Here is a 25580-nt window from a genome sequence, read left to right on the forward strand (position 1 = left end):
AAGGAATTTTGAGATGAAAGCACATTCGGCTAGTTAAAGGCAGAAACCCAGGTTTCCCGACTACACACAAACAATTTCTAGAGCCAAGGAGAAAAGGTTGCTGGATTGTCTCCTGTTCTGGATTATCCTGGCCAGGACAAACTCTCTCCATGTGGCAAACCAGGAGTGGATTTAGAGAGGAGAAGACAAAGGGTATTAATGCTCCTCAGCAAGGTATAAAATATCACAAAAAATCTCTCTTAACAAACTATGGGCATTGCAATCTTTGCTCTAGCTGGGCCTGCCTCCCCTGTGTTGGGCCCTCTGTTGTGACTCCAGCCGGACACCCTCCAGGACTCCCTATCCGGTCAGCGTGGGGGAGAGAAGTCTCTGTCCCTTGCAGGAGGAAGTTTTCTGGTTGTCCCCATGTTTTGGCTCTTCTTCAAAGCCTATCCTTTTTCAAAATTCTTAGCTGAATCACTAAGTCTCCACCTCAGATGTCCTTTCTTTTTATTCAGCCCGTGCTTTTGGTATTCATGCTCCACATTGAAACTTTATTATGTGAAATGATTATTACTACCTCAGAGGTCTTAGTTCTGTGACTTAGTCACACTTTTTTTTATCCCGCTTTTTTTTTTTTTTTTTTTTTTTTGTTAGTACCAACTAGGTCCTAAGCTCTGGTGAGTACAGAAATGTACAAAAAGTATTTATCCAAGAGAAGTGAGAACACAGACCCACCAAAAAACCTCTGCAAAAATGTTCACAGCAGCTTTATGTGCAATAGCCAAGACTGGTAGTAACAAACCAAATGCCCATGCACAGGAGAACAGATAAATAAATTGTGACATAGGCATTTATTGCTTAGCGATAAAAATATGGACCAAGGGCTTGAGTAGACATTTCTCCACAGAAAATGTGCAAATGGCCCACGAGCACATGAAAAGATGTTCAACATCACCGATCATCAGGGAAATGAAAGTCAAAACCCTAGCGTGATACCCCCTCACACCCACCGGGATGGCTCCTGTCAAAATCCCCTAGACAGTTGCAGGTGTCGGCAAGGATGTGGAAAAAGCGGACCCCTGTGCGCCGCTGGTGGGAATGTGAAATGCTACGGCCGCTATGGAAAATAATAGGGCAGTTTCCCAATTACTTATGTTCACAACAGACAAAAGGTGGGAGCAGCACCCTGTCTGCTGATGGATGAACATATAAACTAAACGTGGTGGATGCATATGATGGGATAGTGCTCAGCCTTGACAAGGAAGGAAATCCTGACACAGGCTGCAACATGGGTGAACCTTGAGGACATTATGATACGTGAAATAAGCCAGCCACAAAAAGCTAAATACTGTATGATCCCATATCTAAAAGAGGTAATAAAGTAGTTGAGGGGTGTGGGGCTGCCTCAGTCGGTAGACGTGCAACTCTTGCTCTTAGGGTTATGAGTTCAAGCCCCATGTTAGGTGTAGAGATTACTAAAAAAATTAAATAAATTAGCTTAAAAAATAAATCAAGTAGTCAAATTCGTAGGAACACAAAGTAGAATGGTGGTTACCAGGGGCTGGGGAGAGGGGAGAAAGTTGTTGTTTATGAGTGTAGTGTTTCAGTTTTGCAAGATGAAAACATTCTGGAGATCTGTTGCACAACAGTGTGAATGTGCTTAATGCTACTGACAGTACACTTAAGTATGGTTAAGTTGGTAGATTTTTATGTGTGGGTTTTTTTTTTTTTAATCACAATTTAAAAAGCTGTCTAGGTCATCAAAAATGAGGAAAGTCTGAGAAACTGTCAGAGACAAGAGGAGCCTGAGGAATATATATGATGACTGAATGCAATAGAGTGTTCTGGATGGGGTCCTAGGACACAAAGAGACATTAGGTAAGCTGAGGAAATCTGAATCAATTATGGACTTTAGTAAATAATGATACATCAACACGGGTATGTTAATTGTAGCAAATGTACCATACTGTGAGATCTTAACAGTAAGGGAAACTAGGGGTGCCTGGGTGGCTGAGTTGGTTGGGCATCTGAATCTTGATCTCAGCTCAGATCTTGATCTTGGGGTTATAAGTTCAGGTCCTGCCCTAGGCTCCATGTGAGGTTTGGAGCCTACTTAAAAAACAAAACAAAAGGTTCCTGGGTGGCTCAGTAAGTTAAGCATCCGAGTTCGGTTCAGGTCATGATCTCCTGGTTCATGAGTTTGAGCCCTGCTTTGGGCTCTCTGTTGTCAATGCAGGGCCTGCTTTGGATCCTTTGTCCCCTCTCTCCCTGCCTCTCCCCTGCTTGCACGCGTACACACTCTCTCTCTCTCTCTCTCTCTCTCAAAAATAAAGAAACATTAAAAACAAAACAAAACAGTAAGGGAAAGCCCGCCTGGGGTATATGAAACTTTTTTTTGGTACCTTTTGACCACCATCACCCATTTTGCCAACCAGCCCCCCTCCACCACCCCCCCCCCACCCCACACACACAGCTCTGGCAATTACCAGTCTGTTTTCTGTATCCATGAGTGTGTTTTTTTTCCTTTGCTTGTTTGTTTTTAATTTTTATTTATTTTTATTCTCTATACCGAACATAGGGCTCAAACTCACAACCCCTAGATCAAGAGTTGCATGCTCTACTGACTGAGCCAATCAGGTGCCCCTGTTTGTATGATTTTTTAGATTCCACATATGAGTAAGATTGGACATAATTTGTCTTTATTTCGTGAAAAAATAGAAAATCTGAAAGACTGATTATTAGAAAGGAGATTAAACCAGTAATCAAAAACCTCCAACAAACAAAAGTCCAGGACTAGATGGCTTCACTGGTGAATCCTACCAGACGTTTAAAGAATTAATACCACTTCTTCCCAAACTCTTCTAAAAACAGAAGAGAGAACACTTCCAAATTCATTTTATGAGGCCAACATTACCCTGATACCGAAACCAGACAAGGATGCCACAAGAAAAGAAAAATCCTTGACAAAATATTAGCCGACCAAATCGAATACATGAAAAGGATCATACGTCATGGTCAACTGGGATTTATTCCAGGGATGCAAGGATGAGTCAACGTATACAAATCCATCAAGAGGATACATCACACTGACAAAGTGAGGGATAGAACTTACAGGACCATCTAAATGAATGCAGGAAAAGTATTTGATAAAATTCAACATCATATATGATAAAAACAAATGGCGAGTCCAGAGGGAACCATGCCTCCACATAATAAAGGCCGTATGTTTATCCAGCCAGCAAAAAGAGTGAAATCTTGCCATTGGCAATGACATGGATGGAACTAGAGAGTATTACGCTAAGTGTAATCAGTCAGTCAGAGAAAGATGAATACCATGTGATTTCACTCATATGTGGAACTTAAGAAATAAAACAAGCAAAAGGGAAAAAGAGAGAGAGGCAAACCAAGGAACAGACTCTTAGCTAAGGAGAACAAATTGATGATTACCAGAGGGGGTAGTGGTTGGAAGGATGGGTGAGATAGGGGATGGGGATGAAGGAGTGCGCTTGTCCTGAAGAGCACCAGGTGTTTAAAATAAAAACTTAAAATAAACAAATACATACATGCGTGCACGCATGCATACTGTATGTGACAGGTCCGCAGCTAACATCATGCTCAACAGTGAAAGCTGAGAGCTTTTGCTCTAAGGTCAGGAACAAGACAAGGATGCCTGCTCTCAACACTTTTATTCAACATGGTATTGAAAGTCCCGGCCTGATTATTTAGGAAACGCTTTGTATTATCTTTATAATTTTCTATAAAGGTAAAACCATTCAACAAAATAAAGGCCTTTAAAAAAATAATTCAGGGGGCACCTGGGTGGCTCAGTCAGTTAGCATCAGACTCTTGATCGTGGCTCAGGTCATGATCTCACGGTTAGTGGGTTCGAGCCCCACATCAGGCTCTGCACTGACAGTGTGGAGCCTGCTTGGGATTCTCTCTCTTCCTCTCTCTCTCTCTCTCTGTCTCTGCCCCTCCTGAGCATGCTCACGTGCACCGTCTCTCAAAACAGACAAACAAAATAAAAAAAATAATAATTTAGGCTCTGCCTTGGAGGAATGTGGTGGCTGGGGGCATGAACTTGGAATGGGTTTCCTGGGTTCAAACCCTGGCTGTACCGTGACCTGGCTGTGGGCCCTAGAGAGAGATGTAACCCTCTCGGTGGGACAATATCTTCTTCTGGAAAGTAAGTGGTAATACTAGGACCTCCCTCAGGGGGGAGCTATGAAGACCAAATGAGATACTCCACACAAGTGCTCGGCACCACCCTTGACTCTTCTATAAGAGTAAGAAATCGCAGCAGACAGATCAGTGGCTGAGAGTGCATTTCAGAGCCAGGCAGTCTGGATTCAAATTCTGGTCTCCAGTGTCTATTTATAAATTTGTGGGCCAGTCATTTGGACCGAGCCTCAATTTCCTTAGCTATAAAAAGGGCTGAATAACGCCCACCCACAGGGTTGTTGGGAGGATTGAAGGAGCTCCGTGCACAGGGTGAGCGCTGGCTCAGTGGTTGCTGCTGGAGTTGAGTAGATGTGCAGTAAGAACTCAGGGGAGGAGCAAACAAAACCGCCCGGGCGTTCACGGAGGCTGCAGAAAGGGGCCCGCTCTGGCTTCTGGGCCGAGGCTGCTGATGGGCTGCTTTGCAGTGCTCCAAGATCCCATGTGACCTCCTCCCCCACCCTGTGAGGTCCTCCCAGGTCCCCAGCTTTGGAACAAAGCCTCCGCCTGCCGTTCTGCCACTGTTCTCTGTCTGAACTCTGATTAGGCCCTTATCTCAGCGGCTTTGCCCTGCTTGGCTGCCTGTCACATTCAATTCCATTCCAGGCCTTTCATCCTGCCCTGGCCCGAGTGTCCCTGAGTGTGAGGTTGTGGGACATGGGGCCTGGTCTCTATCGTCCTTGATTCCCACAATCCTAAGCACCGGTTCCAGAACACAGCAGCCGCTCAGTTCATGGCGGCTGAAGAAAATAAAATGAGAAGCTAACTCCCAGGCCTTGTTGTAGTTGGTTTTCAAGGCACTGAGAAACACCGGCGTACTCCCCCCTCCTCAAAAATACCTCCTGTCTCTGGATTCCCTCAACCCCCAAATTCTACAATTAGAGCTTCATTGCTTTGGCTTAAACCAAATTGGGGACCCCATACTTGATAAAAATGCGACATTCTGTATCATTCAGAATCCTAGCAGGAAGCAGAAGGCACACTCAAAAGGGTTTAAGTAAAAAAATAAAATAAGACAGTGACAGGAGTGTTTACAGTGAAGTGTGCAGGATGGAAGCTGCTGGCAGGGATGGTGAGGCACCCTGGGATGTGCGACAGCAGGCAGCTGGTAGTACCCTAGGGCAGAGGAGCCAAAGGGAGCCTAATGGAAGCTGAGCCACGAAGGGCCGCCTTGAGGGAGCACCGATGCCGTGGTGATGCAGACACTGCCCAGTGATGCGAGGCTGCAGCGGGGACTAAATATCTCCTTGTTCCTCTCCTCTTGCCCTCAGATCTCTCTGCAGTGCTCCCCCCCACTCCCCGTCCCGCACCATTGGCCACCCGGAAGCCGGAGGGTAAGGGGGCCCAAGGGTCCAGGCTCCCAGGGACAGAGAGCGAGAGAAAATGGATCTGGGCGGAGGGTAGAGGAGCAAACCGAGAACAATAAGCCTTCAGAAGTGACGTGTTTTAATCTTATCAGCCGTGTGCAATTCAGCATAAATGACAGCATCCGATCCTTTAAGAAGACGGAGGGGTAAGAGACCAGGGTCCTGAAGATTTAGAAAGAGAAGAGCACTGCTGTTTGGGGAAAGTATACGTCCCCTTACGAAAAAAGGCAAACCTTGCCTGTTTCCTGTGGTGGTTCTAGAATTTCCATATGTCTGTACACTTGTTCATAAGGATGGTAATCTGGGGATGGGTAGGAAACCACCACTGAGCAATCACATGCTCCACTGAGGTCTGAGTAACTAGGGGTGGTGCTGAGGAGGATTACGGAGCATTAAGTTTCTCCCCCATCTCAGCCATTCCTTGGGCTCCTGCACAAATCTTTGTCATCGCAGGATTTCTGGGAGCCTCAGACATGCTAACGTGACCTATGATCCTGAGTTCTGGGAGAGGTGATCTGGGAGATATCCTTGACCCCAGGAGCCCCCTCACCAGGTCCACCCTGGGACCAGTGGGACCCACTGTGGGAACTGCCGGGATTTGGGTAGATGGTCTTCAAATCGGTGTCTGGGCTGTAGGGCAAATGGGATCAGTGGCTAAGGCTGTTGGGGAGCGGGGCGGGGGGGGCAGTAGAGGAGCTCAGGGGCAGAGGAAGGGAGCCTTAGTGTGGGATGAGGCTCCCTTGGGGCTGAGAAGGGCCAGGGAATCATCAAGGGCCTTGGCACAAAAGTGGGATCCAGGGAGCAGGAGTCTGGGCATCACCCACTGTAGCTTGTTGGGAATAGAGGAACTCGGGCCACACCCCACGCCTCCTGAATCAGGATTTGCATTTTCACCAGATCCCTATGTAATTCTGCTTTGTGTAGTTTGAGAAGCCCTGCTCTGCTGAGCTTGTCTGCTCTTTTCCCCTCAGTGCTGCTGAGCTCTTTCCCCTCAGGGCCTTTTTCATTCAGAAAGTCATTCAACAAATGCTGAGTGACTGGTCCTTGCCTAGTACTGGGATTACAGAAATTAATAGCAGAGAAGCAAGTAGGAAATCGCAACCCAGTATGGAAAATGCTACAGTAAGGATGCCGTCCGTTGTCGGGTGGAGGAGGACCCGCAAGCTATGGTGGGGGTGTGTGGCCAGGGAATGCTTCTTGGAACTGCGTCCCTCCACCCTGCTCCTGACGCACTACTCACTTGGCCCCAAATCCCCCTCCTCTGACTCTTTCACTGTTTGTGTGCTCCGTTTCAGTTCATTGTCTAAGCAGTGCTCCTCTTGTTTCCTCCCACTCAAGCCCTAGTAGGGCCCTAAATTCTGAATGTGAGAGGTTGAATGAAGGGATGGATGGATGGACGTATGGGACAGATTATCAGTACAGCAGGGAACAATGAGACCCACTGCACTTTCCTATCACCCACCAACCTGCTCTGCACACCTCCTTAGCCATCTCGTCCTGTCTAGATATGATTTTTGAAACGTGAGTGTTTATTTCCTCGATTATGGGTTTTTCGAAGGAGCACATCAAGCATGCTAGGAGTTCTTGCAAAGAAAGTGGTTAAAAGCGAGGCAGCTGAGTGGCTCAGTTGGTTAAGTGACTGACTCTTGATTTCAGCCCAGGTCATGATCTCACGGTTTGTTAAGGTTGAGCTCCTCAGCACGGAGCCTGCTTGGGAATCCCTCTCTCTCCCTCTTTACCTCTCCCCCGCTTGCACTCTCCCTCTCTCTCTCTCTCCCTCTCTCAAAATAAATAAATAAACTTAAAAACAGAAAAAAAGGAAAGTGGTTAAAAGCACAGACACAAGCCAACATTCAAATCCTTATTTACTAGGTCAGTGACTTTGAGCATGTTTCTTTACCTCTCCTGACTCGGTTTCCCCACCTGCTAAATAGGGATAATAGGAGTACCACCCTCATAGTGTTACCGGGCGGGGGTCACATAAGTGATCTGTAAAGCGCCTAGGACAGTCCCTGGCACTCGGTAAGTGCCATGAAAGTGTTTGCTATTCATGAGAACTTGCTGTGTGTCGGGCCTGTGATCCACTGGCCTGGTCTCAGGTAATCAGGAAGGCCAAGAACATCCTCTGTGAAAGGCAGACAGTGGGAGGCTGTTCTTCCCCTCACACACATCAGAGAGTCTGAGCTAAAGGAGAAAGGTCTTTGTCCCCAGCAGGTGGCTTGCCTGGAGCCATCACAGTCTGGTAACCACTTTCATGGGGACTAGAAAGACCTTTTCCCCTGTCGTTCTCATCAGGGCTCTGTGATTGATTCTCTTGTCAGGGACCTCCTCCTCTTTGAAGCCTCCCCCCCCCCCCCCCCCCCAGGGCTGGTCCTCCCCCTGCTAATGGGAAGCCAGTCAGTTGGCTCTGGCGGGCAGATGACGAAACCCAGGCTTGGCTGACTTTGAAACCAATTTGTAGAGTTCACATTTAGTGAGCTCTGAAGGCCAAAGGGCCAATGTTTTTAACTTGGGAATCCTCCGGGCCTTGATTGGATCTGTGTCTTCTGAGTCTCTGGGGCTCCCAGCTGTCTCCTACACATCTAATGGAATAAGAATCAGAACATGCACCTTGACCTCTGAGACTGAGTAGTGTCGTGTGGAGGGGGGTTCTTACCCTGGACCATTTCAAAGACATTTGGCTGACCCTGCGGCTCTGAGATGTTCTTGGAAACTTGGGGGATTTGTTGCCACGGCTTTCTAGCCAGGCTGCCTCTGATGTTGGGGGAACAGGAGAGGTCTCTGCCTTTCAGCCCAGGGCCCGATTGAGAAGAAAGAGGCACTCGGTCTTGGGGAACAAGAGGGCAAGTGACGCTCTTGGCCAGCTTGGGATGTCTCAGAGGAGCTCTTGAGGTGGCTGCTGGGCCAGAGGTTGGGGGCAGAGCAAGCTGAGACTGTCACTTTCAGGGGCTGACTGTGGGGTCACAAGGACAGTGTAAAACTTCAGTATGGCTGGAGTCTTTCTTTTTTTAAATATTTTATTTTTAAGTAATCTCTACACCCAATGTGGGCCTCGAACTCACAACCCCCAGACCAAGAGTTGCATGCTCCACTGACTAAGCCAGCCAGGTGCCCCTGGAGTTTTTATTCACTGCCAGCAGATGTTGTCAGCTGAAACCGTTGGTTGTCACTTCCAGCACCCTACCCACAGCACTGTCTGGGTCATGTGGGTAATCGGCACCTGGCTGACCTTGACTTTTTCAATCTACAGTTCCTTGAAGGAGCAATGACACCAGACTATCTTGGCCTTCACAGAAGACCCTCGGGTGTTTCTTTTTTCTCTGTAAAATCTTTTTATTTCAAAACAATTTCAATTTCAATTTTACAGAAAAGCAGCAAACATAGCATATGTATGAAGAATTCCCATATGCCCTTCACCCAGATTCACTGTTGACATTTTGCTGCATTTACTTGCTGTCTCTCTTTCCATATGTGTGTGTGTCTGTGTGTGTGCATGCACGCACATATGTATATGCAGAATTTTTTTTCTGAACCACTCAAAACTAAGGTGTAGACACATTTACCCCATAATACTTCAATGCATATTTCCTAAGAATAAATATGTTTTGTTGCATCACCACAATATGATTATGAAATTCAGAAACGTTAACATAGTACTGATCCAATACTATTATTTAATCTACAGTTTGTATTCCAATTTGACCAATTTCCAGTAATGTATTTTCTAGCCACTTTTCCCCCATCCAGGATCTAATCCAGGATAAGCATTACATCTTGTTGTCAGGTGACTAAAAGTCTCTAGAAATGCTCCTTAATCTATCTTTGTGTTTCATGTCCTCGGGAATTTTCCAAATGAAAATCAAGCTGAAGGCATTCTTGAGGCTGTAACTACTCTAAATGCTAACTCAAAAACAAAAAAATCCTTTCCAGTTGTTGCCTTTGAAGCCTCAAGACAGGTGGGTTTGACAACGATCTATTTTGGTCATGCCTGGCCCTTTCTGGCGTTTCCATCTACACTAGTCTCAGATGATCCCGGGCTTTGGTCTTGGGTACACAGTAGATGCTTAATAAGTACTTGCTGATTTGCCAGGAGACAACATGGCTTTGGCTCCTGGATCAAATAACCTCAGTGACATTCCAGGCGGATTTTGCTGATGTAGATAGGGGGACAAAGCGTTGGCTCTTCCAGAGGTGAATACCAGGGGCAATAATCCAAGGACAGCAGGAAGGCTGTATCTTTCTATTCTGTAGTTCGCTGAGATTCTCCTTCTCCTCGAAGTCCCCAGCAGGACAGTTGGGAAGCTCCACTGCAGGTTGTTAAATCCACCAAGTGGTGGCGGGGTGCAACCTGGTGCTGTTACAATCCTGTAAACCCTGCCACGTATTTTTTGACCTCTTGCCTAGGGTCTATAAATTTAGATCATCTCCGCAGGAACAACAGAGAATGGAGCTTTGAAATCAACCTATTTGTGGTTGCCAGCCTCCAAGATGTCTCCAACCTGCCTCCCCTGCCATCTGCCCCTTGCACACCCCCTCCCACATGAATCAGGGCTGGCCTATGTGAACGACAGAACTTGGTAAAGGCGACAGTTGTCTGCCTTCTGAGGCTAAGTCATAAAAGATAATGCAGCTTCCACCTAGGTCTCTTGGCTAGCTTGTTTTAGAGGAAGACTGCTATTTTGAGGACACTTGGGCATCCCTGTAGGGAAGCCCATGCAGAGACGAACTGAGGCCCCACCCAAAAGCTGGCACTAACTTGCCAGTCATGAGTGAGCCACCCTAGAGGTGGGTCCCCCAGCTCCAACCCAGCCTTCGGAGGACTTCCGCAGTGACCAGCGTCTGACTGCAGCCTCCTACTCAAGTTACTCCCAAATTCCTGACCCACAGGAAATAGTAAATGATTAGTGAGAGATAGTAAATGATTAGTTGTTGTTTTTTTAATTTTTAATGTTTATTTTCTGAGAGAGAGAGAGAGAGAGGAGAGAGAATGAGAGGATGAGTGGGGCAGAGAGAGAGACACAGAATCTGAAGCAGGCTCCAGGCTCCAAGCTGTCAGCACAGAGCCTGATGTAGGGCTCAAACTCACAAACCGAGAGATCCTGACCTGAGCAGAGGTAGGGTACTTAACTGACTGAGCCACCAGGTGCCCCTGATTATTGTTCTTTTAAGCCATGAAGCTCGAGGTAATTTTCCGTGCAGAGATCGTTAATTGTCACATTATTCTATTGAAAAGTAAAAGGGTGCCTGGGTGGCTCAGTTGGTTGAGTGTTTGACTCTTGATTTTGGCTCAGGTCATGAGCTCAATGAGATTGAGCTCTGCATCAGGCTCTGGCCTGGGCATGGAGCCTGCTTGAGATTCTCTCTCTCCCTCTTGCTTTGCCCCTCCCCTGGCTCACATTCTCTCTCTCTCTCTCTCTCGCAAAAAAAAAAAAAAAAAAAAAAAAGTATAAAGGTACATATGACCCAACAATTCCATTTCTAGATATATGCCCAAGAGAACTGAAAACATCTATCCAACAAAACTTGTACACTGTGTTCATTGAGGTGTTATTCACAATAGCCAAAAAGTGTCCAAGCTCAAATGTCCACCATCTGATGAACGGATAAATGAAATGCCATTCCATACAATGGACTATTATTCAGGCATAAAAAAAGATTGGAGTGCAGATTCATGGTTCAACATGGATGAACCTTGAGGACATCAGCCCCAGTGACATAAGCCAGTCACAAAAGACCATATAATGATTCATTTATATAAAATGTCCACACTAGGCAAATCTATAGGGACAAAAAGTGACTTAGTGGTTGCCTGGGGCTGGGGGATATGGGAGAATGGGAGGTGACTATTAATGGGCACAAAGTTTCCTTTCAGAGTGATGAAAATATGAATTGTACACTTCATATGGGTGAATTGTATGGTAGGTGAATTATACCTCAACAAAGCTGTTACAAAATTATAAAGAGACAAACTATACAGGGACCTCATAAGACTTTTGTTCCTGTTCTTTTTAGTTAAGATATTAGTGTCTGTGGGGTTCTTGGAGAAGGTCCTAAGGGACTCACCTGGCTACAAGGTGGGAAAGAACAGCTAGAATTGAAAGGGAGGAGCAGAGGAGATGGTCTGCTAAGATAATTAAAGGATAACTCTAACCTTCCAAATGCTATACAGTCAGAATCATGAATCATAATCCCAACAAAATTAGACTTTGGGGAGGAAATTAATAATAGAATCTGGATTCTTCATTAAGTCCTGGAGAGAATGTGATGTTTCCACCTCTGACGAATGACAGCCATTGTCAAGTGCAGTGTTCCTCCTCCACCTGCTGGAGCTTTAGCTCAGATGCTAAGCTCATCTTTTTTTTTTTAATCACCCCAGACCATTGATGTTTTAGCCCAGAGTCTTTATTTTGAACTTTGTTTTTAAAGTAATCTCTATGCCCAATATGGGGCTCAAACTCATGACCCCAAGATCAAGAGTTGCATGTTCTTGGGGCACCTGGGTGGCTCAGTCAGTTGAGCGTCTGACTTTGACTCAGGTCATGATCTCCCGGTTTGTGAGTTGGAGCCCCGCGTCGGGCTCTGTGCTGACAGCTCAGAGCCTGGAGCCTGTTTCAGATTCTGTGTCTCCCTCGCTCTCTGCCCCTCCCCCACTCATGCTTTGTCTCTGTCTCAAAAATAAACATTAAACAAAAATTTTTTAAAGCGTTGCATGTTCTACCAACCAAGCCAGCCAGGTGCCCTCAGAATGTCTATTCTGAACGCTATTAAGTTACTGGTTAGAAATGGTCACTCTCTCTCCCGTTTGGTATATGAATACCAATCTGTTGGACTCCAAAAAATTTTATAATCATTATTGTTTAAAACAAAATTTGGTTCTACTTATTCCTATCTCCTTTTTCAAAATGTTCTTTATAAATAATTCTTTATTTTTCAAAATTAGCTTTTCTAATTTTAGACACCAAGGATAATCAAGGTGACCTGTAATTATTTAGCATAAATAAAGGGGCAAGCAATTAAGAGTTCTTCTTAATGACATAATATTTAAGCTAAATTTGTAGCCCCCTTTTACAGATGAGGAAAGTGAGACCCAGGGACATTTCATGACTTGCTCCAAATGACATGGGTAATATAGATCCTCACTGGGATTCACAATCTAGAATTCTCACTGTTATTCCACGTTGCCTCTACTGGCATGCAATGGGACTGAGTAAAATGGATTCAGTATTTTATGAATGGCACCCATGCTGACCATACCCTACCAAAAGTATCAGAGCTGAGATTTAATTATTCCATCCAAATGAAATCATGAATACATAACAAATACATTCATGTGTATTATATCACCAATGTAACAAAATAAACTCAAATTCTTACTTTTTTCAGCCTTAGTTCTTAGTCTCTTATGTTCAAGTGAAGAAATTTAAGGTCATTTTAATTGATGAATGTTTACTCTGGGATCTAGAAGTCTGTTAGAACTCCTGTTTATAAATCTGCCGAATGAACTGTGCCAGGAGTTTACGCAAATCCTTCTTTTGGCTGTTATTAGTGTCTCCAGTAAGCTTTTTACATTTATGTATGTAAAAAATGCCTTTCTATCATCAAGGTATGTTGGGGATTTCTTTTGATGGGCTGGAAGAGTGGCAGGGGAGATTTTAAAGAGGTACTTAAAGATGTTCAGGGCTGGTACCAGGGTAAAGCAAGTGCAAAATTTGAGAGAGCGCCCAAAACCACAGTAATCAAGAAAAATGTCATTTTAATGGAATATTTTTTTAAACCAAAATTAATGCAAAAAGATCCATGATGAACAAAACACCAATATTTTAAGTGAAGGTAGGTCCCAGCATGGGTGGGACCAGGAGAGGGCAAGTGATATGAATTATACAATTGCAGAGTTGCACTGACTTATTGAAAATTTTAATATTTGGTTCATCGTAGAGCTTTTTCACCTTAATTTTGTTTTGTTTTGTTTTTTGTAAATAAAAATATGGCAGTTGGCACAAAAACAGACACATAGACCAGTGGAATAGAATAGAGACTCCAGAATTGGACCCACAAAAGTATGGCCAACTAATCTTTGACAAAGCAGGAAAGAATATCCAATGGAAAAAAGACAGTCTCTTTAACAAATGGTGCTGGGAGAACTGGATAGCAACATGCAGAAGGATGAAACTAGACCACCTTCTCACACCATTCACAAAAATAAACTCAAAATGGATAAAGGACCTGAATGTGAGATAGGAAACTATCAAAACCCTAGAGGAGAAAGCAGGAAAAAACCTCTCTGACCTCAGCCGCAGCAATTTCTTACTTGACACATCTCCAAAGGCAAGGGAATTAAAAGCAAAAATGAACTATTAGGACCTCATGAAGATAAAAAGCTTCTGCACTGCAAAGGAAACAATCAACAGAACTAAAAGGCAACCGATGGAATAGGAAAAGATATTTGCAAATGACATCAGATAAAGGGCTAGTATCCAAAATCTATAAAGAACTCACCAAACTCCACACCGGAAAAACAAATAATCCAGTGAAGAAATGGGCAGAAGACATGAATAGATACTTCTCTAAAGAAGACATCCAGATGGCCAACAGGCACATGAAAAGATGCTCAACGTCGCTCCTCATCAGGGAAATACAAATCAAAACCACACTGAGATATCACCTCATGCCAGTCAGAGTGGCCAAAATGAACAAATCAGGAGACTATAGATGCTGGCGAGGATGTGGAGAAACGGGAACCCTCTTGCATTGTTGGTGGGAATGCAAACAGGTGCAGCCACTTTGGAAAACAGTGTGGAGGTTCCTCAAAAAATTACAAATAGATCTACCCTTTGACCCAGCAATAGCATTGCTAGGAATTTTCCCAAGGGATACAGGAGTGCTGATGCATAGGGGCACTTGTACCCCAATGTTCATAGCAGCACTTCCAACTATAGCCAAATTATGGAAAGAGCCTAAATGTGCATCAACTGATGAATGGATAAAGAAATTGTGGTTTATATACACAATGGAGTACTACATGGCAATGGGAAAGAATGAAATATGGCCCTTTGTAGCAATGTGGATGGAACTGGAGAGTGTTGTGCTAAGTGAAATAAGTCATACAGAGAAAGACAGGTACCATATATTTTCACTCATATGTGGATCCTGAGAAACTTAACAGAAGACCAGGGAGGAGGAGAAGGGGGGTGGGGAGTTACAGAGAGGGAAGGAGGCAAACCGTAGGAGACTCTTAAAAACTGAGAATAGGGGCGCCTGGGTGGCGCAGTCGGTTGAGCGTCCGACTTCAGCCAGGTCACGATCTCGCGGTCCGTGAGTTCGAGCCCCGCGTCCGGCTCTGTGCTGACAGCTCAGAGCCTGGAGCCTGTTTCCGATTCTGTGTCTCCCTCTCTCTCTGCCCCTCCCCCGTTCATGCTCTGTTTCTCTCTGTCTCAAAAATAAATAAACTTAAGAAAAAAAATTAAAAAAAAAAACTGAGAATAAACTGAGGGTTGATAGGGGGTGGGAGGGAGGGGAAAGTGGGTGATGGGCATTGAGGAGGGCACCTGTTGGGATGAGCACTGGGTGTTGTATGGAACCTATTTGACAATAAATTTCATACTTGAAAAATTTAAAAAAGAAAAGAAAAACGTGGCAGTAAAATAGTATTTATCTTGATTTCTGAGATTTGGGGCGGCCTCTTCAATTTCACACAGGAGGCGAGTGCGTCTCCTGTCTCACCCCGGCCCTGGCCTGCACTGGGCCTGAATCTTTCCCAGGGAGAGCTAGAAAGAAGTTCCCACACCCCGCGCCCCAGGCACGCCTGGCTTTGGGGAGCTGAGTGACATACGTCTCAGGAAAAGTTCTTTCCCTAGTGTCACTGGTGGTGAGAGGAAGCTTTTTTCAACCCTCTCTGTTGTGACACGCTTACCAGTTTATGGGGCACATCTGGCGGCCTCTGGCTAGTGAGCAACTTCCCAGGTAGAGTCATGGAGTCAGCTGAGCCCACAGGCCAATGGGAAGGGAGTCTTTCTGCTGAGTTTGCACATTCCCCAGCTGAAAAGTAAGATTTCTGAAGAGTCCTAATGAAGGCCCAAAGAACTGAAAGTACACATCACACACTTAATAATACTTGTCAAGTTGAATTAAACTTGGCTTTTGTGTAACCTGAATGTCCTCACATGCTCCGTGTTTCTGGGGTTACTCTTCCTCTAACAGACACACGAGAGGCTTGGAGGCTTGCGTAAACGTTGGGGTGCTCCACGATGAGAGAAGGATAGTTTGCGTCATCTCTGTTGTCAATTTCTGCTGCTGTGATTCTCCGTCTTGCCCCTCTAGCTGTGAGGCTTTTTACCCCCGCAGATGCTTTTCTCCCCATGCTCCCCAAGACCCCAGTAACCAGGCTCTTTGTGAAACAGCCTTTCCTGAAGTCTTGTGGGAAACACAAGGGCACTACAGCATAGTCCTGGACAGGAAACCATTTAAAATTAAATAAAGACATTTATGGGTAAACAAAACCTAGGAGAATTCATAGACAACAGATCTGCACTGTAGGAAATGCTAAAGGAAGTTTTTTCAGAGTGAAAGGAAATGATACCAGGTCGAAATTTGGATCTTCAGGAATAATGAAAAGCACCAGAGATAGTAAATATAAGAATAAATATAAGGGGCGCCTGGGTGGCTCAGTCGGTTGAGTGTATGACTTCAACTCAGGTCATGATCTCACAGTCCATGGGTTCAAACCCCACATCAGGTTCTGTGCTGACAGCTCAGAGCATGGAGCCTGCTTCAGATTCTGTGTCTCCCTCTCTCTGCCCATCCCCCACTCGCATTCTGTCTCTATCTCTCAAAAATGAATAAACACTTACAAATTAAAAAAAGAATAAATATAAGAAATCACTTTCCTCTCCATTTCTTAAAATACTTATAAATGTTTAAAGCAAACATTTTTAAAGCTTCACTTTCTCTCTCTCTCTCTCTCTCTCTCTCTCTTTCTGGTGAGAGCTCGTGGGCATGCAGGGGAGGGGCAGAGAGAGAAGGAGAGAGAACCCCAAGCAGGCTCAGTGCTGACAGTGCTGATGTGGGGGCTCAATCCATGAGATCATGACCTGCGCCAAAATCAAGAGTCGGATGCCCAACTGACTGAGCCACTCAGGTGCCCCAAAGCAAACATTTTTTTAAAAATAGAATTTAGACACATTATTTTTAAGTTTATTTATTAGTTTTGAGAGTGGGGAGCAGAGAGAGAGGGAGACTGAGAATCCCAAGCAGGCTCTATGCTGTCAGTACAGAGCCCCATGCAGTGTTTGAACTCACAAAACCTGAGAACATGACCTGAATCAAAATCAAGAGTCAGACGCCCAGGTGCCCCCAAAACAAACATTTTAACATTGTATTGTGAGGTTTTTAACTTACATAGATGTAACACTTAATACATATTTTGCATGAAGTGGCACAATATTAATTCTAAATAGACTGAAATGTTATGGATATATATTATGTTTCTATGGTGATCACTTCTTAAAAATGCAAAGAAGTATAACAAAAAAGCTAATTGATAAATGAGGGTAGATTTCTAATAAATATTCAATTAGCCCAAAAAGAAGGCAAGAGAGGAGGAACAGAGGAAACAACAACAACAACAACAGGAGATAAAGAGGAAAAAAAATAGTAAAATGGTAGACCAACATTCAACCATATCAGTAATTACATTAAGGTTACTAGTCTAAATCACTTCAATTAAAAGGCAGAATCTGCCAGTTAGAAAAGCACGGCCCAACAATACTGTCTATGAGGGACACATAAAAGACGTTGATAGGAAGCAGATGAGAAAAGATGTATTATGCAGACAGTAAGGATAAGAAAGTTGAAGTGGCTAAATTAATATAAAATGAAGTATTAAGATGGAGACTGTCATCAGAGATTAAAAAAGAAACCTCATAATAATAAATATCACCAGGAAGGTATAATAAGCATACATTACAGAGTTTCAAAATACATGCAGGAAAAACTAACAGAATGACAGAAATAAAGGGAGAAATACACAAATACACTATTGTAGTTGGACATTTTAACACCACTCTCTCAGCAATTATAAAAAACAACTAGACAAAAATCAGTAAATACATAAAAGATTCAAACAACACTTTGAACCACCTCAATCTAATAAATATTTATGGAACAAAGTACCCACCAGAATACACATTATTTTCAAGTTTAAGTGCCCTTGATATATTCACCAAGGTAAATCACATTCTGGGCCATAAAACAAATCTCAATAAATTCAAAAGGGCTAAAATCATATAGAGTATGTTATCTGACGACCATGGAGTTAAATTCCAAATCAATAACAATGTATGTAGAAAACCCCAAATATTTGGAAATTAAACAGCACAGTTCTACATAACAAAAAGTCTAAGAAATCCCAGAGAATATTAGAAAATATTTTGATTTGAATGATAATAAAAATAAAACATACCAAACTTTGCAAGATGAAACAAAGCAGTTCTTAGAGATGTATTTATAGCTGTAAAACCTAATATTGGGAGAAAAAGGCCTAAGTTTCACTTTTGGAAGCTAGAAAAAGAAGAGCAAAGTAAACCTAAAGTAAATGATAGGAAGGAAATGATACAGAGAAGAACAGAAATTATAAAATAGAAAGCAAATAAATAATAAATTTAGCAAAGCCAAAAGATGGTTATTTGAGAAGGTAACAAAATTGATTAGCCCCTAGCCAGACTGACCACCTTCCCCCTGCCCCCCAGTAAAAGAGAGAAGACAGACTACCAATATCAGGAGCAAAAGAAGGCATATCACTGTGCTAAAGATATTAAAAAGCTATTAAAAGGATGTCATAAACAAGTCTATGCCAATAAATTAGACAATGTAGAGGAAATGGACAAATTCCTTGAAAATTACACCTTCTAAAACTGATATAAGATAAAATAGAAAATCTGAATGTCCCTTTATTTTATTTTATTAAAATAATTTTTTAATGTTTATTTTTGAGAGAAAGACAGAGCACGAATTGGAGAAGGGCAGAGAGACAGGGAGAGACACAGAATCTGAAGCAGGCTCCAGGCTCTGAGCTGTCAGCACAGAGCCTGACGTGGGGTTCGAACCCATGAACCATGAGATCATGACCTGAGCTGAAGTTGGACACTTAACTGACTGAGCCACCCAGGCACCCCCTGAATGTCCCTTTAGCTAGTAAATAAACAATGCATTATCAAGAACTTCTTGCAAAGGAAACTCTGGGCCCAGATGGTCTATTCATGAATTCTATTAACTATTTAAGAAAAATATTACCAATGCTACAAAAACTCTTCCAGAAAATAAAGGAATGCTTTCCAATTTGTTTTGTGAGGCCAGTGTAACCCTGATACCAAAACTTGAAAGACATTAGAAAAGAAAAAAGAAAGAGGGAGAGGGAGGGACAAAGGAAGGAAGTTAAAAACCAATATCTCTCATGAACATAGATGCAAAAATTCATAATAAAATGTCAGCAAATAAAATCTGATGGTATATAAAAATACATCATAACCTATGGGATTTCTCTTAGGAATGCAAAACTGGTCTAACATTGGAAAATCAATGTAATGCACCATATTAACAAAAAGAAGGAAAAAAAGATAATCGCTGGTAGAAAAAACTTTATACGTTTTCGACATCTATTCATGACAAAGCTCTCAGCAAGTTAGGAATAGAAAAAAAGTTTCTCAATGTGAAAAAGCATATCTGTGAAAAATCTAGAGCCAACATCATATTTAATGGTGAAATATTGAATGCTTCCCCCCCCCAAGCTTAGGAACAAGGCAAGTATACTCTCACCTTTGGCATTCAACATTGTACTGGAGATCCTAGTCAGTGCAGTAGCACAAGAGACATAAAGATTGGAAAGTAAAAAGTACTCTATTTGTACATGACATGATTGTTTATATGGAAATACCAAGGGGGGTGCCTGGCTGGCTCCGTTGGTAGAACCTGTGACTCTTGATCTTGGGGTTGTAAGTTTAAGCCCCATGTTGGGTGTAGAGATTACTTTAAAAAAAAAAAACCACTAAGAGATCTACAACAGAACTAATAACCAGAATCAGCAACTTCACATGATACAGGGCTATTTTTTTAAAAATCAGTTATATTTTTGTATATCAGCAGCATATAGGTGGAAAAAAAATTCCACTTACAATAGTATCAAAAAAACAGGGGCACCTGGGTGGCTCAGTTGGTTGAGTGTATGACTCTTGATTTTGGCTTAGGTTATGATCTCATGGTTTGTGGGACCAAACCCCACATGGGGCTCTGCGCTGATAGTACGGAACCTGCTTAGGATCCTCTCTTTGCTCCTCTCCCCTTTTGTGCTCTCTCTGTCTCACTCTCTCTCAAATAAAAAACAAACAAAAACATACACTGCTTAGGGATACATTTAACAAAAGACAAGTCCTATACACTGAAAACTGCCAATCATTGCTGAGAGAAATTCAGTAAGACCTAATAAATGCAGGAATATGCCATGTCATAGCTTGGAAAACTCGGTATTATTAGTCAAGTCCAGTGTATTGGTATGTAGATTTAACAAAGTCTCCTTCATAATCCTAGCCACCTTCTTTTTTAAATGACAAATTGATTCTAAAATTTATGTGGAGGACCTGGAATATCCAAAGCAATACTGAAAGAAAAAAAAAGTGTAGAACTCTTCCTATTTCAGGATTTACCTTGAAGCTACAGTAATCGGACAGTACGCAGGGCGCCTGGGTAGCTCAGTTGGTTGAGCGTCCGACTCGGTTTCAGCTCAGGTCATGATCTCATGGGTTCATGGGTTTGAGCCCTGTGTTGATCTTCACGCTGACAGTGCAGAGCCTGCTTGGGATCCTCTCTCCCTCTCTCTGCCCCCACCCACCCCCCTCAAAATAAATAAATAAACTTAAAAAAGACAGCATGATTCTATCATAAGGATAACCATTAGGTTAATGGAATAGAATAAAGAGTTCAAAAATACACTTAAGTGGCCATTCAATTTTTGGCAGGTACCAAAGCAATCTAATAGGAAAGGAAAGTCTTTGCAATAAATGATGCTAAGCAGCTGGATATCCCTTACAACATTATCTTGTACTATATACAAAAATGAATTTGAGATTCTGTGTCTCCCTCTCTCTCTGACCCTCCCCCATTCATGCTCTGTCTCTCTCTGTCTCAAAAATAAATAAACGTTAAAAAAAATTAAAAAAAAAAAAAAAGAAAAAGGGGCGCCTGGGTGGCTCAGTCGGTTAAGCAGCCGACTTCGGCTCAGGTCACGATCTCGCGGTTCGTGAGTTCGAGCCCCGCGTCGGGCTCTGTGCTGATGGCTCAGAGCCTGGAGCCTGTTTCAGATTCTGTGTCTCCCTCTCTCTCTGACCCTCCCCCATTCATGCTCTGTCTCTCTCTGTCTCAAAAATAAATAAACGTTAAAAAAATTAAAAAAAAATGAATTTGAGGTGGATCATAGAGCTAAGTGTAGTAACTAACATGATAAAACTCCTATAAGAAAACCTAGGACAGCATCTTCATGACCTGGTGATAAGCAAAGATTTTTTTTTAGACATTCAAGAAAATGAATAGGCAGGCCATAGACTGGGAGACATTATTTGTAAAGAAAGCATTTATCTGACAAAGCATTGGCCTTTAGGACTTTAGGACACCTATACTTCAAGAGCAAAAAAGACAAACAACCCAATAAAACAATGGCTACAATTTGAGCAGACACTTCACAAGGGAAGATAGATGAATGGCCAGTGGGTGCTTGAAAACGTGCTCAATATCATTAATTATCAGAAAGAGTGCAAATTAAAACAAATGTAAAATGAGGTACTGCTACATACCCACCAGAATAACTTAAATTAAAAAGACTGACAATACTAAACGTTAGCAAGGGGATTGAACAATATTAACTTTCTTATTTTGTTACTGGAAGTGTAAAAACATGTAAGCACTTTGAAATAAAGGTCTGGCAGTTTTGTATGAAACTAAACATACCCCTATGACCCAGCAATTTTGGTTTTAGGTATTTACCCAAGAGAAATGAAAGCGTATGTCTCCAAAAAGACTAGTATAAGAATGGTAATAGTATTTTTCTTCATAAAGCCCCAACTGGAAACATCCCAGATGTCAGTCAACAGGAAGATGTACAAATTGTGGTATATTCATGCAATAAAAAGGAACAAACTACTTATGCAACACCATGAATGAATTTCAAAAATATTATGCTGAATGAAAGAAGCTTTAGACAAGAGAGTACATATTGTATGATTGCATTTACATGAAGTTCTAAAGCAGGCAAAACTCATCTATGGTAAAAAAAAAAAAAAAAAAGATGAGAACACTATGGTTGTGCGGGGAGGACATTGACTGGGAAGGGGCACAGGGAACTTTCTGGATGATAATAATATTTTATATTTTGATAGACATTTGGGTTATACAGATGCATGCATTTGAAAAACTCATTGAATAAGAATACTGTTAACATGAATGCATTTTACTTTGTGTACAGTTTTCCCTCAAAGAATAAATAGTCAGTGATATATATATTGTCAGTGATATATATATATATACTGAAATGTTTTTGGGTAAAGTATAACGCTAGGGAAAGTGCACCTTACATTGAAATGCATCAAAAGGGGAGGCAAATGATGGCTTCATGGATGGGTAAAGGGATAGATACATGACAGAGCAAATATAGTACAATATTAACTTTTTAGTACAATATTAATTTATAATATAAGTGATTCATATAGAGGATGTTCACTATACAATTATTTCAACTTTCTTTTTTTTAAAAGATTTTATTTTTAATCTCTCCACCCAACGTGGGGCTCGAACTCACAACCCACAACATCAGGAGGCATACGCCCCACGATCTGAGCCAGCCAGGCACCCCTATTTCTATTTTCTATATTTGAAAATTTTCTAAATAAACTGTTGGGAGTGGGGGAGTGAACACTAGGCACGTCCAAATACGTTTGTGGCAGCACTATTTGCAATGGCCCCCAAATGGAAACAATTTCTATGCCCATCAACGGGAGAAGAGATAAATCAATTGCATTACAATCACATAATGGAATAGTCTACAGCAGTGAGGATGTAAGATGGACTGGACGCAACAGTATGGATGACCCTCACAAACACAATGTGAAATGAAAGAAGTCAGATGCTAAAGGCACAACTCATTTGTATAAAGTACAAAAACAGGCAAAACTAGTCTGTGCTGTTCAAAGTCAGGATAGTGATTGCCCTTGGGTGGAGTCATGATTGGAGGAGAACATGACGGGGGCTCCTGGGGTTCCTGACTTGAGTGCAGGTTATGTGGGTTTGTGAAAATCCACGTTTCCCTCTGTATCTATTACTTCAACAAAAAGCTCAAAGAAATTAGTGTTAGACCTCACTGTTCTTAAAACAGGTTCCTCAGCCTCGCCCCACCTCTGGGAATTCTGTGCCAGCCATCTTTCTCCCATCTCTCTTCTCCCATTTCCCAGGCTCTGACACGCCTGTCTTCCTCACCTGCCAGGGAAAAACTCAGTGCAGAGGAATTTAATTCTCAACCCCTACCCTAGTCGAGGCTCCAGGATGGAGCCAACTGGAAAAGGATCATTCATGATTTTGTCTAAATCAAGGAGCCATGCAGCCCCAAGATAAATTCCTTTGCTTCCTGACAACAGTAATTGCTACAGGCATTTTTTAAAAGCAAAATTTGTTTTCCCTCTATATCGGTGTCTCCATCTTCCCCTTCTACCACCCTCAGTTTATCCCTTTCATCCTCTTCTCTTTAAAGCGGTAGCGGCATCTTACTCCCTTCGCCAAATCTGGAAGCAGTGACTTGCCTTAGAGATTGTCCTAGTGCTTCAGCTCAGGGCCAAGATTCCCTTGGCTGGTAAGTCAACCTCCAGACCCCAGCAAATGGTCGGGTGTAGGGGTAGAGGTGGTCAACTGGAGGAGGGGAAGGAGAGGCATGGTGGGGGGAAGGGAACCAGGTACAGAATAGCAACAGGAACCGATCCCTGTTCTTCCCAATCTTGCTATCTGTTGAGAAGTCAAGGTGAATACACATCTAAACAAAACAAGGCAACTATTTAATTAAGCATTTCTTCTATTTATCTGATGGGTCAATTTTCGGTCTTCTTGTTACTTGATCAGTCAGAAGCATCTGATACAAGTGATCTCTCCCTCTTCCTTGAAACGCTTCTGGGTTGCTTCTTACCTCCTTGTCTGTTCCTTCTTAGTCTCCAGTTGGTTCCTGTTCATCTCTTTGACCTCTAAATGTTAGAGTGCCCCAGGACGTGGTCCTTTGACCTCACCTCTTTAGCTGCTTTGACTCCCTGGATGATTTCACTCAGTATTTGTGGCCTAAAAAATACCATCCACACCCTAATGACTTCCATATTTGTGTTTCCAGCTAGATCTCTCCCCTGAACTCCACAACTGTGTATTTATCCACCTACTCACTTAGATCTTGGATAGGCATCTCAGATTTATCATATCCAGTACTGAGCTTCTGATAGCCCTCCTTCAAACTGTCCCTCCACCCTTATCTCGATAGAGCGTCCATCTTCCAGATGCTCAGGACAAAAACTTGGGTGTCATTTCTGACTCCTCTCTTTCTCTCACTTCCCATCTCTAATCTGTCAGGAAGTCCTACTGAGTTAACATCAAAATACATCAAGAATCTCACTGCTGTCACCATGCCCTCCATCCAAGCTGCCATCATTTCTCACTTGGATTATAGATAGCCTCCCAACCTTGTCCCCTTTCAGCCTGCTCTCAACACAACCACCAGAGAGACACTATTAAAATGCATGTCTGCTCAAAACCCTCCAGTGGCTTTCCATTTCACTCAGAATGAGTGCCAACACCCTGCCAGTGGCCTGCAAGGCTCCGGAGCCTGGCCTCTTCTTCCCTCTCACTTCATCTGCAACTGCTCTTCCCTCACTCGCTCTATTCCAGCCACACTGGCCTCCTTGTTGTTCCTGGAACATACCAGGCACGCTCCTGCCCCAGTGCCTTTGCAGCTGCCCTTCCATTTCAAATGCCCTTGCCCCACACGGCCGTTCTCATGTCTATAGATCTTAAGTCTGGTACTATTTTCTCAGCAAGGCCCACCCTTGCCACCCTGCCTGAAAGTCTACACTTTCTCAGATATTCTCAATCTTCTTTCTCTTTCTTATTTCTCTCTTTGACACTTACTGTCACCTACTATGCGTATAGTGTCATGTACTTATACTCTTTTTTTTAAAAATGTTGATTTATTTTTGAGAGAAAGAGAGAGAGAGCATGCATGTGCAAGCAGGGAAGGGGCAGAAGAGAGGACAGAGAGAACCCCAAGCAGGCTCCACACTCAGCATGGAGTCTGACATGAGGCTCGATCTCACGACCATGAGATTATGACCTGAGCCGAAATCAAGAGTCAGGCGCTTAACCGACTGAGCCACCCAGGTGCCCCATTTTGTTTCAAAGTAAGCTCTGTGCCCCATGTGGGGCTCGATCTTACAGCCCCGAGATCAGGAGTCACATGCTCTGCCAACTAAGCCAGCCAGGTGCCCCCTATATTCTTTAATGTCTGTCCTCCCTCAACTAGAACAGAGTCCATGATTATACAGAATACGACAGTCCTAGTGTAGGCATCTAATATCTGCTGCATGAATGAATGCTTATTTCAGAATGGCCTGAGAGGTGCTAACAGGTAAAAGGAAGTAAGTCAGATTAGGGAAGGCCATGGAAGACTGCAGATATCTGGAAGGGGATGGAATTTCCTTCAGTCTTTGGAGAATGAGGACTCCTTAGAAGGATGAGGATGAAGAGAGAACCCTTGGCATAGAGTTGCAGAGTACCCGTTTTGGAATCACCTGGCTTGGGTCCACGTCCTGTCTCCATCATGTAGTAGGTATAGACGAGGTAGTCTGTTTCTCTGGATGCCAGTTTCTATGTCTGTAAAACAGAGATTCTTCTCTGGGTCTCAGTTTCTGTATCTATAAAATAGAGATTACCATCGTACCTACCTCATAGGGG

At 43.1% G+C, this 25580-nt stretch overlaps 1 long non-coding RNA gene across 6 annotated transcripts in view; it reads left to right on the forward strand.

The window, feature by feature from the left end:
- LOC124511443 (uncharacterized) overlaps positions 1-25580 on the forward strand; it is a 69766-nt gene that overhangs the window by 22955 nt on the left and 21231 nt on the right. For 2 of the 6 annotated variants that reach the window (XR_006961887.1, XR_006961886.1), the window contains one exon: positions 13559-13597. The exons of 1 other annotated variant lie outside the window; for it this stretch is intronic. This is a non-coding gene — a long non-coding RNA (uncharacterized LOC124511443). Of the gene's footprint in view, positions 1-1730; positions 2104-5471; positions 5750-13558; positions 13598-23349; positions 23449-25580 lie in introns of those variants that run through there. 3 more of the 6 variants (XR_006961888.1, XR_006961891.1, XR_006961890.1) reach the window with 3 other exon arrangements.

This window comes from Lynx rufus, unplaced genomic scaffold, assembly GCF_022079265.1.
Source record: "Lynx rufus isolate CCGP_SWC_20201006 ecotype Redwood Valley unplaced genomic scaffold, mLynRuf1.p SCAF_16, whole genome shotgun sequence".
NCBI classification, from domain to species: Eukaryota; Metazoa; Chordata; class Mammalia; order Carnivora; family Felidae; genus Lynx; species Lynx rufus.